Source organism: Anabrus simplex, chromosome 1, assembly GCF_040414725.1.
Source record: "Anabrus simplex isolate iqAnaSimp1 chromosome 1, ASM4041472v1, whole genome shotgun sequence".
Lineage (NCBI taxonomy): Eukaryota > Metazoa > Arthropoda > Insecta > Orthoptera > Tettigoniidae > Anabrus > Anabrus simplex.
In genome coordinates, this window is record NC_090265.1 from 316,156,184 (window position 1) to 316,169,535 (window position 13,352).

At 40.8% G+C, this 13,352-nt stretch overlaps 1 protein-coding gene across 2 annotated transcripts in view; it reads left to right on the plus strand.

Moving 5' to 3' along the window:
* The first annotated feature begins 844 nt into the window (after positions 1 to 844).
* The window catches only part of LOC136856739 (F-box/LRR-repeat protein 3), a 233,562-nt gene continuing 221,054 nt past the window's right edge, over positions 845 to 13,352 (plus strand). For both annotated transcript variants that reach the window (XM_067134819.2, XM_067134820.2), the window contains exon 1: positions 845 to 1,049. The gene's annotated coding sequence lies outside the window, so the exon portion shown is untranslated. The remainder of the gene's footprint in view (positions 1,050 to 13,352) is intronic.

Sequence of the window (13,352 nt, forward strand, 5' to 3'; positions counted from 1 at the left end):
CAGACGCGCTGGTCACCCAAATAGACTTGCACCAGGCTTGCCGAACATGTCCTTGGACACTCCCGGTACCGGTACCAAATTATCTTTTTGTAAAAATTCCATGGGGGTTTGTAACCCCCAGTAAACCCCTCACCCCTGGCTGCGCCCCTGTCCTGAACCCCTTACAACGAAACATTTTGCAATTAACATTAGTAAATTACCATTATATAGAAAGGCTTCAAAAATATGTCAACTTGATGGCAGCACCGTCAGTTTTCCGCTTTTATTACCGATAGAGGCGCTGGTCGTGTCTTGTTCCAGTATACGATAACGTCTTTGATAACACTTAACAATGCAACATAGCTATTCTCCAGTCAATAGTGAGTTTTAATGTGTTTTTTATATTTCTCCTCCGATATCCTAACCCTGAAAATCTCATGAGCCTCGTTGTTTGTAAATTCGAATTTAAACCTTAAAGGGAGACAAACTGCAGTACCGGTACCGTATCTCTTGGTCTTGCAGGAAGAAGAGTTTTACCTGGGCATATTTTCCCCTCAAACATCAAGTTATTTTAACCCGAAACTGGAAGAGGATGTTCGGATTTGGGACAACAACTTAGATCAAGATCACTGGAAAAAGTGCCGAACATTGTTAAAAAAATCAGAACACTATTTTCTATCGATTACTTTGCATGTGTGCTTTCGAGTTCATTCTCGGAATACGAGTTCGATCAAGATCGACTTGTCGGAAGTCGGACTTGTTTCGATATATCTGTTTGTTATAATATATGATCGATTATGCAACAACTCGATTATAAAAGAACTACAAGTAGTACAACAGACGATAGTCAGATGGCTGTCGCGGAGTACGCCTGTTTCTGCCGGCTGAGTTTGAGTGCGCACTCCTCGACACTTCTAAATCGTGAAACTAGTGTGTTGAAAAGTAAACTACGCGAATTATGTAGTGAGTTACATTGTGATTCAAATTAAATTGCGTGCCAGTATTGTTCGAATCCATTTTGTGAAGAAAGAGGTGTTTTGAATTCTTAGCAGAGTGGTCTTACTTAAGCGGTAAGTTATGCCATTAATTGTATTGCTACAGTACAGCAGCTGATAATATTAGAGAATATATCTCGGGCAGAAATTCTGCAATATCGTTTATATGATACGTGTGTTGTATATTTTTTTGTACGAGGATATGACTTATTACCGTACCGCCCTTAATAAGTTACCTAGTTGATCTCAGTGACAGCTAGCTGCTTACTTTTTGAGGCTTCGCCTTCATTGAAATACCCAGGACTCTTTTTTAAAAATACTGACATACACGTTTTATATATTAAGACCAATTCGCAATAGCCACTTGTGATGTCACTCGGGCAAATAGCCTGTTTTTTTGTCACTATGTACAGCGATAATATTTAAGTTCGATTATTGTTTTCGAACGTGGTTGATTTTCCTTGTAGTATAAAATAAATTAACACGCGGTTTTCTTTATATTATTACACTGCGCTGTCCTAGATTGCAAGAGCGAAATGAAGCCTGCTCCACGTGAAAACTATTCACGTGCTGCTTCGCTTCGCTTGTGGCACTTCCACAACAGCAGACAACACGATCAATTTCGCGCACGCGCAACAGGGATTTAACGACGCCCGTTTCCTCCAGTTGGATATGAAGTTATGCATTCTTATATATCCATTAAAGTAATCGAGAAAATGGCATCCGGGAGATAGTGGGTTCGAAACCCACTATCGGCAGCCCTGAGGATGGTTTTCCGTGGTTTCCCATTTTCACACCAGGCAAATTAAGGCCACGGACGCTTTCTTCCAACTCCTAGGCCTTTCCTATCTCATTGTCGCCATAAGACCTATCTGTGTCGGTGCGACGTAAAGCCACTAGCAAAATAAATAAATAAATGAAGAAAGAAAGAAAAGAAAATGAAACTGGATTGCGCGGGTGGCATAATAAGAGATAACAGAACACTGTATATCGAAGATCGATTAGTAAGATCTATGTTTTAGGAGGCCGTAAAAACTAGATTCGGTACCATACAATAAAAATGTGTGCAAATATCGTACCGGTACTATGGTACTAGGTCCACCGGATATCGCATTCTCCAATATATTTTAAGATATGAATGATCCGCTGTACAGCTCCGTAATACGAAAGAAAAAGAAAGCTCCCTTGTGGTTCATATTTTCAGTAATAAAACAAGACTCTTGTGTAGGTCGTTTGACTGTAAACCTACCGTGACATTGTCATTGTGTTGTACGTCGTTGTAATATGTGCTAAAGCCGGATCTTCTTCATCTTCACCTTTACCCTTTTCCAATTACTTGCGGTGTGCATTATGCATGGATTAAGACCAGGCGGAATGCCTTTCCTGACACCAAACCTATGTAAAGTGATGTGCGTATTCACTATTGCGCGTTTCTGTGGTGGTTTGTAGTGTGATGTATGTAAATGAAGATGTGCAGGCTGTTAATATGAACCCAAATGCCCAGCGTCCGCGGTAGATGATTTAACTAAACGCTGTTAAAATCCCTGGTCTTAACGAGAATTGAAACTGGAGCCCTCTGAACTGAAGGCCCACTACGTTGACCATTCAGCCAAAGAGCCGAACCGGTGCTAAAATTTGATATTTCTCTTTATTTATTTAAACAACTTTTTATAACATCCTATAGGTCTATAAATTGTTTTGAGCTGTTAACCCCCGAAGAACGTGGGAGACACGTGGAAATCATGGGGCTCTAGCTGACTGTTGGCAAAAGTAAACTAAGCGGGTTTTAATTTTCTCACCATTCATGGCCCTTCCATTACTCAACCAGCGTCGAGCCGTGATTATCCCGATATTATAGCTACTTCATCTTTTCGGTCACGGGGTTGGTGACCTCTATGCTAATGCTCAATTAAACGGAATCATTAATGATCATCAGGAATTGTATTTGTATTCAAACAGTAGACTAATTTTGTGGTGGGTTTGAAAATAGCGTGAAAGTACTTTGAAGACAGAATAAATGAATGAACGAATGAAAATGAATGCATTCATAATGAATTAATTAATTAAATTTTTGTAATTTCATATTGACGTTGCATTTGACAGTTAATAATAATGGTGTATATCCTCCGCAGAGGCCTGATGCAGGTTTTTCGAGTTGACGCCGTATAGGCGACCTGCGTGTTTGTAAGGATGGGGTTCTACCTATGATGAATTCTGTTTATGAAGACGGCACACACACTCAACTCCCGAGCCATCGGAATTAACCAATGACGGTTAAAATCCCCGGCTCGACCGAGACTCGAACCCGGGACCCCTTGGCCGCTTACCATTTAGTCATTTAGCCGGACATTTGACAGATTATTGTAAATTTCTTGACGATTAGTCCATAATCTGTTTTCCGAAGTCAGGTTTGAGAAGCAAGTGTTTATCCGTCTGTTTGATCTTAAAGCGCCAATAGTAAACTACTTGTTTGAATATTAATTGTTAGGGATATGAAGTGAAAAATTAAGTCCTTATTTTCATGGATCTGTTTACCCTTTCGGGTCGTTTTTCCCTCGGACTCAGCGCGGGATCCCACCTCTACCGCCTCAAGTTTCAGATTTTGGGTCGGGGATACAACTGGGGAGGATGACCAGTACCTCGCCCAGGCGGCCTCACCTGCTATGCTGAACAGGGGCCTTCACTCGCCATGATGCTTCACCGATTAGTTTAGACGGGCTGTTGTCAAGTTCTCCCTACCTCTACTGCTGTAATAGGAAGGCTGCTGGTCATGCGGCAGATGTTGAGAATGACATCCTTCCGAATTTGTGGATGGGAAGATTGGAAGGGATAGACAAGGAAGCGGCCGTGGCCTTAAGTTACGTACCATCCCGGCATTTGCCTGGAGGAGAAGTGGGAAACCACGGAAAACCACTTCCAGGATGGCTGAGGTGGGAATCAAACCCACCTCTACTCAGTTGACCTTCCGAGGCTGAGTGGACCCCGTTCCAGTCCTCTTACCACTTTTCAGATTTCGTGGCAGAGCCGGGAATTGAACCCGGACCTCCGGGGGTGGCAGCTAATCACACTAACCACCACACTACAGAGGCGGACGGTAATAAATACACTTTTTGCAAATATTATCACTCTTAAATTTGCAATGCACGGTGTTCCTCAATTCCATTTTATACTAACTTTCAGCTTCCCCCAAGAGTTGTGCAATACACACACTTCTTTACCACAGGCTAAACCGTAATGAATTTTATAAAAATTCCTATAATATTATCTTGAGGAATGAAACACAAATTGATGATTTGGTGATCTAGAAGGACATCATCAAGCAGGATATTTAAGTTGTTGTTATTATTATTATTATTATTATTATTATTATTATTATTATTATTATTATTATTATTATTACGAGTTTTAGATTAAAAGCGAGATATTTAAACATTGTACGGCTCTATGGTTAAATGGTTAGCGTGCTGGCCTTTGGTCACAGTGGTCCCGGGTTCGATTTCCGGCAGGGTCGGGAATTTTAACCATCTTTGGTCAATTTCGCTGCCATGGGGGCTGGGTGTATTTGTCGTCTTCATCATCATTTTATCCTCATCACAACGCGCAGGTCGCCTACGGGAGTCAAATCAAAAGACCTACACCTGGCGAGCCGAACATGTCCTCGGACACTCCCGGCACTAAAAGCCATATGCCATTTCATTTCATTTAAACATTAAGTTATTCACACTCTGTAAAGGACCAAAGCAAAGTGTCTGGCATTTTTGTTAAATCTTGGAACAGCTACTTTGTGGAACAATACCGTTTAATCAATAATATTTCACCTATTTAAGGAATTATAGTGAATACACTTTAAGACAAATACTTCTTGGCTGAATACTGGAATCGAGTTTGGCAGTTAAATTTACCGATGATCAAAATTCTTGTGAATAAGTGAGTAACTCACTGTAGTCCTTAAAGCACGTGTGTGTAAGATCTCAGTCGATCGCTTACAAGTTCTTTCAATAATATAATAATTCAGTAATAAGTGAGATGTTTGTAAAACGAACAGTGCCAGAATTAACAATTTTTTATTATTTATTTATTTATTTATTTATTTATTTATTTATTTATTTATTTATTTATTTACAAGTTCGAGCCTGAAACCTGGAAGATTATATTTAAAGTCTACTCAGACCTCAAAACTGCACATTCTCCGCTGTCCTGTTTTCCGAAAATATGGGTACTGGAGAGAAAAGTACAAACTTATCTGTCCGTGTTTACTCCTAAACTATGTATATAAATGGGTGGTTACACTATATGTTTGTTCTATATGATAAGCAAAGCCATCATCTGAGAATTAAATTTATCGTCACCGATATCCTCTTTATTATTATTATTATTATTATTATTATTATTATTATTATTATTATTATTATTATTATTATTATTATTATTATTCAAATTTCACTCGCCATGGTGGTTCACCGATTGGTAGACGGGTTGTTGTCAAGTTCTCCCTACCTATACTGCTGTAATAGGAAGCCTGCTGGTCATGCGGCAGATGTTGAGAATGACATCCTTCTGAATTTGTGGAAGTACTGTATATAGGCTATGTCAAGATACTAGAGATGTTTTTGCAGTTTATTGTGTAGAAGTCCTGTGGCGGAAATGACTAAAGGCCTCACTGTTGTCACGTCAATTTCTCATAGTTTTCGAAATTACGTTGCGAGCTTAGTGTACTTTTCAATCTTATGGACATAGGTCTGGTGGACATTGCGATCTGAAAGGACTGTCACATCCAGCAGATCAGTCTTCCTGCGATGTTTGTCAATAAGGACAATCATCTGTCTGATTTCTGCAGAGATCGGTTCTAGTACAGTTTGAACCTTTCATTTTTGAGCAGTTGTTGTAGTCTGTAAATCCTGCGGGACAAAATTTTGGCACCTCGGCGTCTCCGAAAACCGTCAAAAGTAGTTAGTTGGATGTAAAAACATTATTATTATTATTATTATTATTATTATTATTATTATTATTATTATTATTATTATTATTATTATTATTATTATTTCCTTTAGGACCATCTATGGACCACGGTGCTTGTGTTTTAGCTGTTTCTTGATGTCATCGTCGTTGTTTGCAACAATTGGTGTTCTTAGCGGTTGGTTTGGCAGCTGTTTTCTTGTTGGTACCTCGAGCTTTTCTGATGGCACAGTAGTCCTTCATTTTCCGGCTAAATTCAATCTTACGTTCCTCGGACCACTTCCTGGTCTCGTCTTTTGGTCTGTGAGTAACTTCTGTGAGGGATGTTACAAAGGATTTAATTTTGTATGGTAATTACTCCGATCAGCTATGTCACATTGATGTATATGGAGTTCCGAAAGGTCCTTCTCCACTTGCTTCATCCACACAAATCCAGTAGCTTTGCCCTTGTTAGCAGCCTTGAAGATCCTATGAGATAACCTATTTGAGTCCATTCTGGATAGGTGTCTGTAAAAAGCCAGTCGCCTTCTTCTGATGGCATCTATCGGATTGTTGGTGTTTATATAGCTCACGATTTGGTTGATACCATCGGCTTCCATCTGGTAAAATTCTTGGTCCCACTATCCGTCTCAGGATCCTTCTTTCTTGTACCTCGAGGGCTCTTAGTGGGGTCTTCTTAGTTAAATATAGACACTCCGCTGCATAGAGGACTGAAGGTCTGATTACTGCATTGTAGTGTCTTAGTTTGACATTCATCGACAGATTTTTTGAAGCATATAGTTTTCTACAGGCATGACAACCCTTATTTAGTTTGAGTCTGTATTCAAGAGCCATTGTTTCGCTGAGGTCCTCTGAGAACCATTCCCCCAAGGTACCAGTACTTTGCACTTTTGACTCTCTTGATGTAGATATTATCACTGACTCTCATCATTCCAGGGGCATCTTTGATGTTAGTAACAAACTCGGTCTTTCCTATGTTGATCAAAAGACCCGTTTTAGCCGCTAGTGAGTGCAGTGTTTGGAGCTGAGTAGTAGCCTCCTGTATGTCATTTGCCAATAACGTCAGATCATCTGCAGAGGCTAGGCATGGTATCCTTAGGTTGTCGACTTTAATCCCCATCCGTAATCCAGTGTTCGCTGGAAGGAATCTCATCCACTCTCTAATGATCTTTTCCAGAACGCAATCTATATTTATAAAACTAGCAAGATACCCGTGCTTCGCTACGGTATTATACTGAAACTTATAATTAAATGCTTATCGTTTTATATATAACCCGCCGATATTCGCGATCTGACTCATTTTTGAGAGATTGCGGGAACGTTCCTCCCATTTTTCAATCTTTTTTCCAGCAATCGATTTCATACTTCCCGGGCTAGGTCCAGGTATTCCACCCGGTCAGTTGGGTCCCTAGATCTTAGCCATGTTTTCCTATAAGCATTTTAAATGTGGATCAAATCCTTGGGGAGATCCGGCGTGGTGTCCTCTTGGGTACTTTGGCGATACTGAACCGGCGGCCGGACTGCAATCGTAGTCATTACCCGTCCAGGACCCGTATCCAGCACGGTCCGCACATTTTGACGACGGTCCAGAACATTATTATTATTATTATTATTATTATTATTATTATTATTATTATTATTATTATTATTATTATTATTATTATTATTATTATTATTGATGTTCTGGACCCCACAGCAAGATGCAAGGCATCTACTTGTCGGTAAATTACACCTGCTGCCATTGTCATAGATGACAGTATGACCAGCACCATTGTCGCCCGTAGGCAAGTGCGCAGTACTTCTGGTGATACGAATGACATACTTTCGTGTATTATTGACCTTATTATTGAAGTGAACAATTGCATGGTCAATCTTATACCTATCGTTTATTTCAAATGTGTTTAAATTTTTATTTATATGCCAGAAGAATTTACTGTAATCTAAGAAGGTTCTCCAAAGGAAAATATGGCTCTTGAAAACGAACCCAGGAAAGATTAAAAATGATCGGTTTATGATCAGCATAAGTACATTGAAAATCCACAGTCTGTTTCCAGTCATTCAACCGGGTCAGGAATGGAATGAATAAGCCCCCAACTAGCGGTGAGGATAGGAATTGTGTCGGCTGCCGAAGCCTGTCGCACTCCTCTGGGGCAATGATTAATGAATGACAAATGAAATGATATTGGAGAGTGTTGCTGGAATGAATGATGACGGGGAAAACCGGAGTACCCGGAGAAATACCTGTTCCGCCTCCGCTTTGTCCAGCACAAATCTCACATGGAGTGACCGGGATTTGAACCACGAAACCCAGCGGTGAGAGGCCAGCGCGCTGCCGCCCGAGAGACGGAGGCTCCTTATAAGTTAAGTACATTAGGAACAGTAAAATCAATTGGTCTCACCTCCGTTTACTCTCCACTGCAGTTAAGTTGATTTACCCCGCACCCCCCAAGAAAAAGGAAGGTGTGTTTCTTTATGTTTAAAGGAGATTCCAAATACCAATGTTCACGTGTGTTACCTTCAGTTTTGAGATATAAGTATTCCCATAAAAATAATTAACTTTTTTCACTTACTTTCACACTCCCCCCTCCCCTAAGTGAATTTTCCGGCAAAAAATATGTGTTTCTTTAATAGTAAAAAAATCTTCTAAATACCGATTATCTTCAGTTTTTGATATAGGTGTCCTCATGAAACGAATTCAACTCCTTTTCACACCCGCCCCCAAAGATGATTCCCCCCCAAATGTGTCGTTTTATTTTTAAAGACGATCTAAATACCAATTTTCACGTCTGTAAAAACTTTAGTTTTTATTAGATGTAAGTATCCTCATACAATTAATTCAATTCATTTTTCAATTTTTCATCCCCCCCCCCCCCGCCCTTCATTCGATTTTCCGAGAATACCTGTTTCTTTGCTTTAACAGGAAATTCCTAATACCAGTTTTTACATCTGTAACATTTTACGTTTCTGAGATATACTGCAGATATAGACTTTCTAAAAATTCACCCCAATTTGTCACTCGTGTTTAACCCCATTAATTAGATTTTCCAAAAACAACAAGAATAAATGTTTCTGTATTTTTAAAGGAGATTCCATATACTGACTATTTGGTCTGTAATATCTTCAGTTTCTGAGATATACGTATCCTCATTAAAGACATTCAACCCCTCATTCACACTTTTCACCCTCCCCCCCCCCCTTATTGGGATTTACAGAAAACAAAAAAATACGTGTTCTATTATTTTTAAAGGAGATTCTAAATATAATTCTTTTACATCTGCAAACTTTTGAAGTTTTGAGATATAGATACACTAATTTTTAAAATACATCCTTCCACCCCCCCCCCCCACTATTTGAATTTTCAAAAAACCAAAAATATATGTTTCTTTATTTATAAAGGAGATCCCAAATACCGATTTTCAGGTCTGTAACATCTTCAGTATCCTTAAGTATCCTTATTAAAGGCATTCAACCATTTCTCACCCCTTTTCACCCCTCCTATTGGGATTTTCCGAAAATAAAAGGAATACGCGTTTCTTCATCTTGAAAGTAGATTCTAAGTACCAATGTTTACATCTGTAAAGTTTAAAGTTTTGAGATATAGATACACTCATTTTAATAATTCACCCCCCTTTCAAACCTCCGCTGTTTGTACATGTACACGTTTCTTTGTTTTTAAAGGAGATCTCATTAAAGAAATTCAACCCCTGTTTCACCCTTCCTATTGGGATTTTCCAAAAACAAAATACGTGTTTCTTTACTTTTAAGGGAGATTCTAAATACCAATTTTTACATCTATAAACTTTAAACGTTTTGAGATATAGATACACTCATTATAAAAATTCACCCCCTTTTCACCCCCCCCCATTAATTGGATTTTCCAAAAACAAAAAATACGTGTTTCTTAATTTTTAAAAGAGATCAATACCAATTTTCTGGTCTGTAATATCTTCAGTTTCTGAGATATGAGTACCGGTATCTTGATTAAAGGCATTCAACCTCTTTTTCACCCTTTTTCACCCCTCCTATTGGGATTTTCTGAAAACAAAAAAACGCGTGTTTCCTTATTTTTAAAGAAGATTCTAAATACCAATTTTTACATCTGTACACTTTTAAAGTTTTGAGATATAGATACACTCATTTTAAAATTTCAACTCCCTTTTCACCCCCTTAGCGACTGAATATCCAAAAATCCTCTCTTAGTGAGCACCTACATCTTAATATGAATGTATCCCCAAAATTTAATTTCTTTATGTCCAGTAGTTTTGGCTCGGCGATGATGAATCAGTCAGTCAGTCAGTCAGTCAGTCAGTCAGTCAGTCAGGACAAGTTATTTTATATACACTGACTGACAGAGCAAATGCAACACCAAGAAGGAGTGGTTCGAAAGGGATGAAAGTTGGGGAAAAAACAGAGACGGCACGGACGAATAATTGATGTTTATTTCAAACCGATATGCAGGTTACACAATGCGCACGACATCGACTCAGTAGGATGTAGGACCACCGCGAGCGGCGATGCACGCAGAAACACGTCGAGGTACAGAGTCAATAAGAGTGCGGATGGTGTCCTGAGGGATGGTTCTCCATTCTCTGTCAACCATTTGCCACAGTTGGTCGTCCGTACGAGGCTGGGGCAGAGTTTGCAAACGGCGTCCAATGAGATCCCACACGTGTTCGATTGGTGAGAGATCCGGAGAGTACGCTGGCCACGGAAGCATCTGTACACCTCGTAGAGCCTGTTGGGAGATGCGAGCAGTGTGTGGGCGGGCATTATCCTGCTGAAACAGAGCATTGGGCAGCCCCTGAAGGTACGGGAGTGCCACCGGCCGCAGCACATGCTGCACGTAGCGGTGGGCATTTAACGTGCCTTGAATACGCACTAGAGGTGACGTGGAATCATACGCAATAGCGCCCCAAACCATGATGCCGCGTTGTCTAGCGGTAGGGCGCTCCACAGTTACTGCCGGATTTGACCTTTCTCCACGCCGACGCCTCGTCTCACACTCGTCTGCGGTGACTATCACTGACAGAACAGAAGCGTGACTCATCGGAGAACACGACGTTCCGCCATTCCCTCATCCAAGTCGCTCTAGCCCGGCACCATGCCAGGCGTGCACGTCTATGCTGTGGAGTCAATGGTAGTCTTCTGAGCGGACGCCGGGAGTGCAGGCCTCCTTCAACCAATCGACGGGAAATTGTTCTGGTCGATATTGGAACAGCCAGGGTGTCTTACACATGCTGAAGAATGGCGGTTGACGTGGTGTGCGGGGCTGCCACCGCTTGGCGGCGGATGCGCCGATCCTCGCGTGCTGACGTCACTCTGGCTGCGCCTGGACCCCTCGCACGTGCCACATGTCCCTGCGCCAACCATCTTCGCCACAGGCGCTGCACCGTGGACACATCCCTATGAGTATCGGCTGCGATTTGACGAAGCGACCAACCTGCCCTTCTCAGCCCGATCACCATACCCCTCGTAAAGTCGTCTGTCTGCTGGAAATGCCTCCGTTGACGGCGGCCTGGCATTCTTAGCTATACACGTGTCCTGTGGCACACGACAACACGTTCTACAATGACTGTCGGCTGAGAAATCACGGTACGAAGTGGGCCATTCGCCAACGCCGTGTCCCATTTATCGTTCGCTACGTGCGCAGCACAGCGGCGCATTTCACATCATGAGCATACCTCAGTGACGTCAGTCTACCCTGCAATTGGCATAAAGTTCTGACCACTCCTTCTTGGTGTTGCATTTGCTCTGTCAGTCAGTGTATATAGATAAGAGTTTTGTCTGTACATTGCTCAGAATTTGAAAAGAATGGCATTTCTGTATCGGTCATGCCCATAGTAACAAGGAAATGCACTTTTTACACTTCCGTAATGTCTGTCTGTCTGTCTGTCTGTCTGTCTGTCTGTCTGTCTGTATGTATGTACACGCATCACGAGAAAACGGCTGAAGAGAATTCAATGAAAATCGGTACGTGAAGTCGGGGGATTGGCCACTACAATCTAGGCTATAAATAATTTTACTCACACTGAGTGAAATGGTAGCTTAGGAGAAGGCCTAAGATTTAATTCTCAAATATTTATATTATTAGTGGTCCTATCGATAAATACTACATAAATGTTATAAAGAATGAAGTTTCCGATCATTTCTGTCATACATTGTTACCGTACCGGCTTTGATAACACAGATATTCATGAATTTGTATTTTTGTTGCCAAGTCCATATCAACGCCGAGCCACGAGAAAATGGGTTAACAGAATTTAATGGAAGTTGGAATATAGATTCGCGGAATAATCAACTACAGTCTAAGTTATAAACAATTTCATTCGTCGTGTATGAAATTGTAGCTTAGGGGAGGGCACCTAAAATTTAATTTTTAAATACCTATGTTAATGGTCCTATTGAAAAGTACTGCATAACAAAAGTTATAGAGAATACAATTTCCAACCATTTATGTTTTATTCAATATTTTTCAATTTTACCGTACCGACTCTGATAAGAATGGTATTTCAGAGGAAACTAAATGTGAAGGCCTACAATATTGAAAGCGCGTAACATTGATCAACAATAACATTACATTGACCATTGTTTGTTGTGATGTTCTTTGTCTCTTATGCTGCCGCTCAACTCCGATAACCGGGCGAGTTGGCCGTGCGCGTAGAGGCGCGCGGCTGTGAGCTTGCATCCGGGAGATAGTAGGTTCGAATCCCACTATCGGCAGCCCTGAAGATGGTTTTCCGTGGTTTCCCATTTTCACACCAGGCAAATGCTTGGGCTGTACTTTAATAAAGGCCACGGCCGCTTCCTTCCACCTTCTAGGCCTTTCCTATCCCATCGTCGCCATAAGACTTATCTGTTTCGGTGCGACGTAAAGACCCTAGCAACTCCGATAGATGGGATTACTGCTCCGTACCGAGTATAACAGCCTGACTTGGTGAGAAATCGCTGGGGAGTTAGAAAACTTTCTTCTTTAGCATGTCATTCCTCTGGTTCATACATTTCCTGATACCGTACTGCTGGTACGTAACTCACTGGATCATCATAGTATTCCAGCTATTCGATCCCTACTCTGACGTGCTGTTTTGAATGAGCAGTGTGCGCTCTTAAGGCAGAGGCTCACTTAGTAGTAGTAGTATGACCTGGTCTATAATTACGATTTAGGCATATTCTAAATTAAAGCACCACAATTCACTAAATAACTCGAAGTTCAACCCTGAAAAGAGCCGTTTCGTAGAAAGAGCTTCTTTCTCTTCACTTTTTATTAAATTCTACATTAATTTTATTTAAAATTAGCAGTGAAGAGGGAGTTTATCCTCTAAAGTCAGATAGATTTTTCCGCCGCCAGTGTAGTGAATTTAGATTTTCCGACTCATTGGGTACTCCTAGAAAACAGATCAGCACAAGGACATAGCTTTTGCCCTG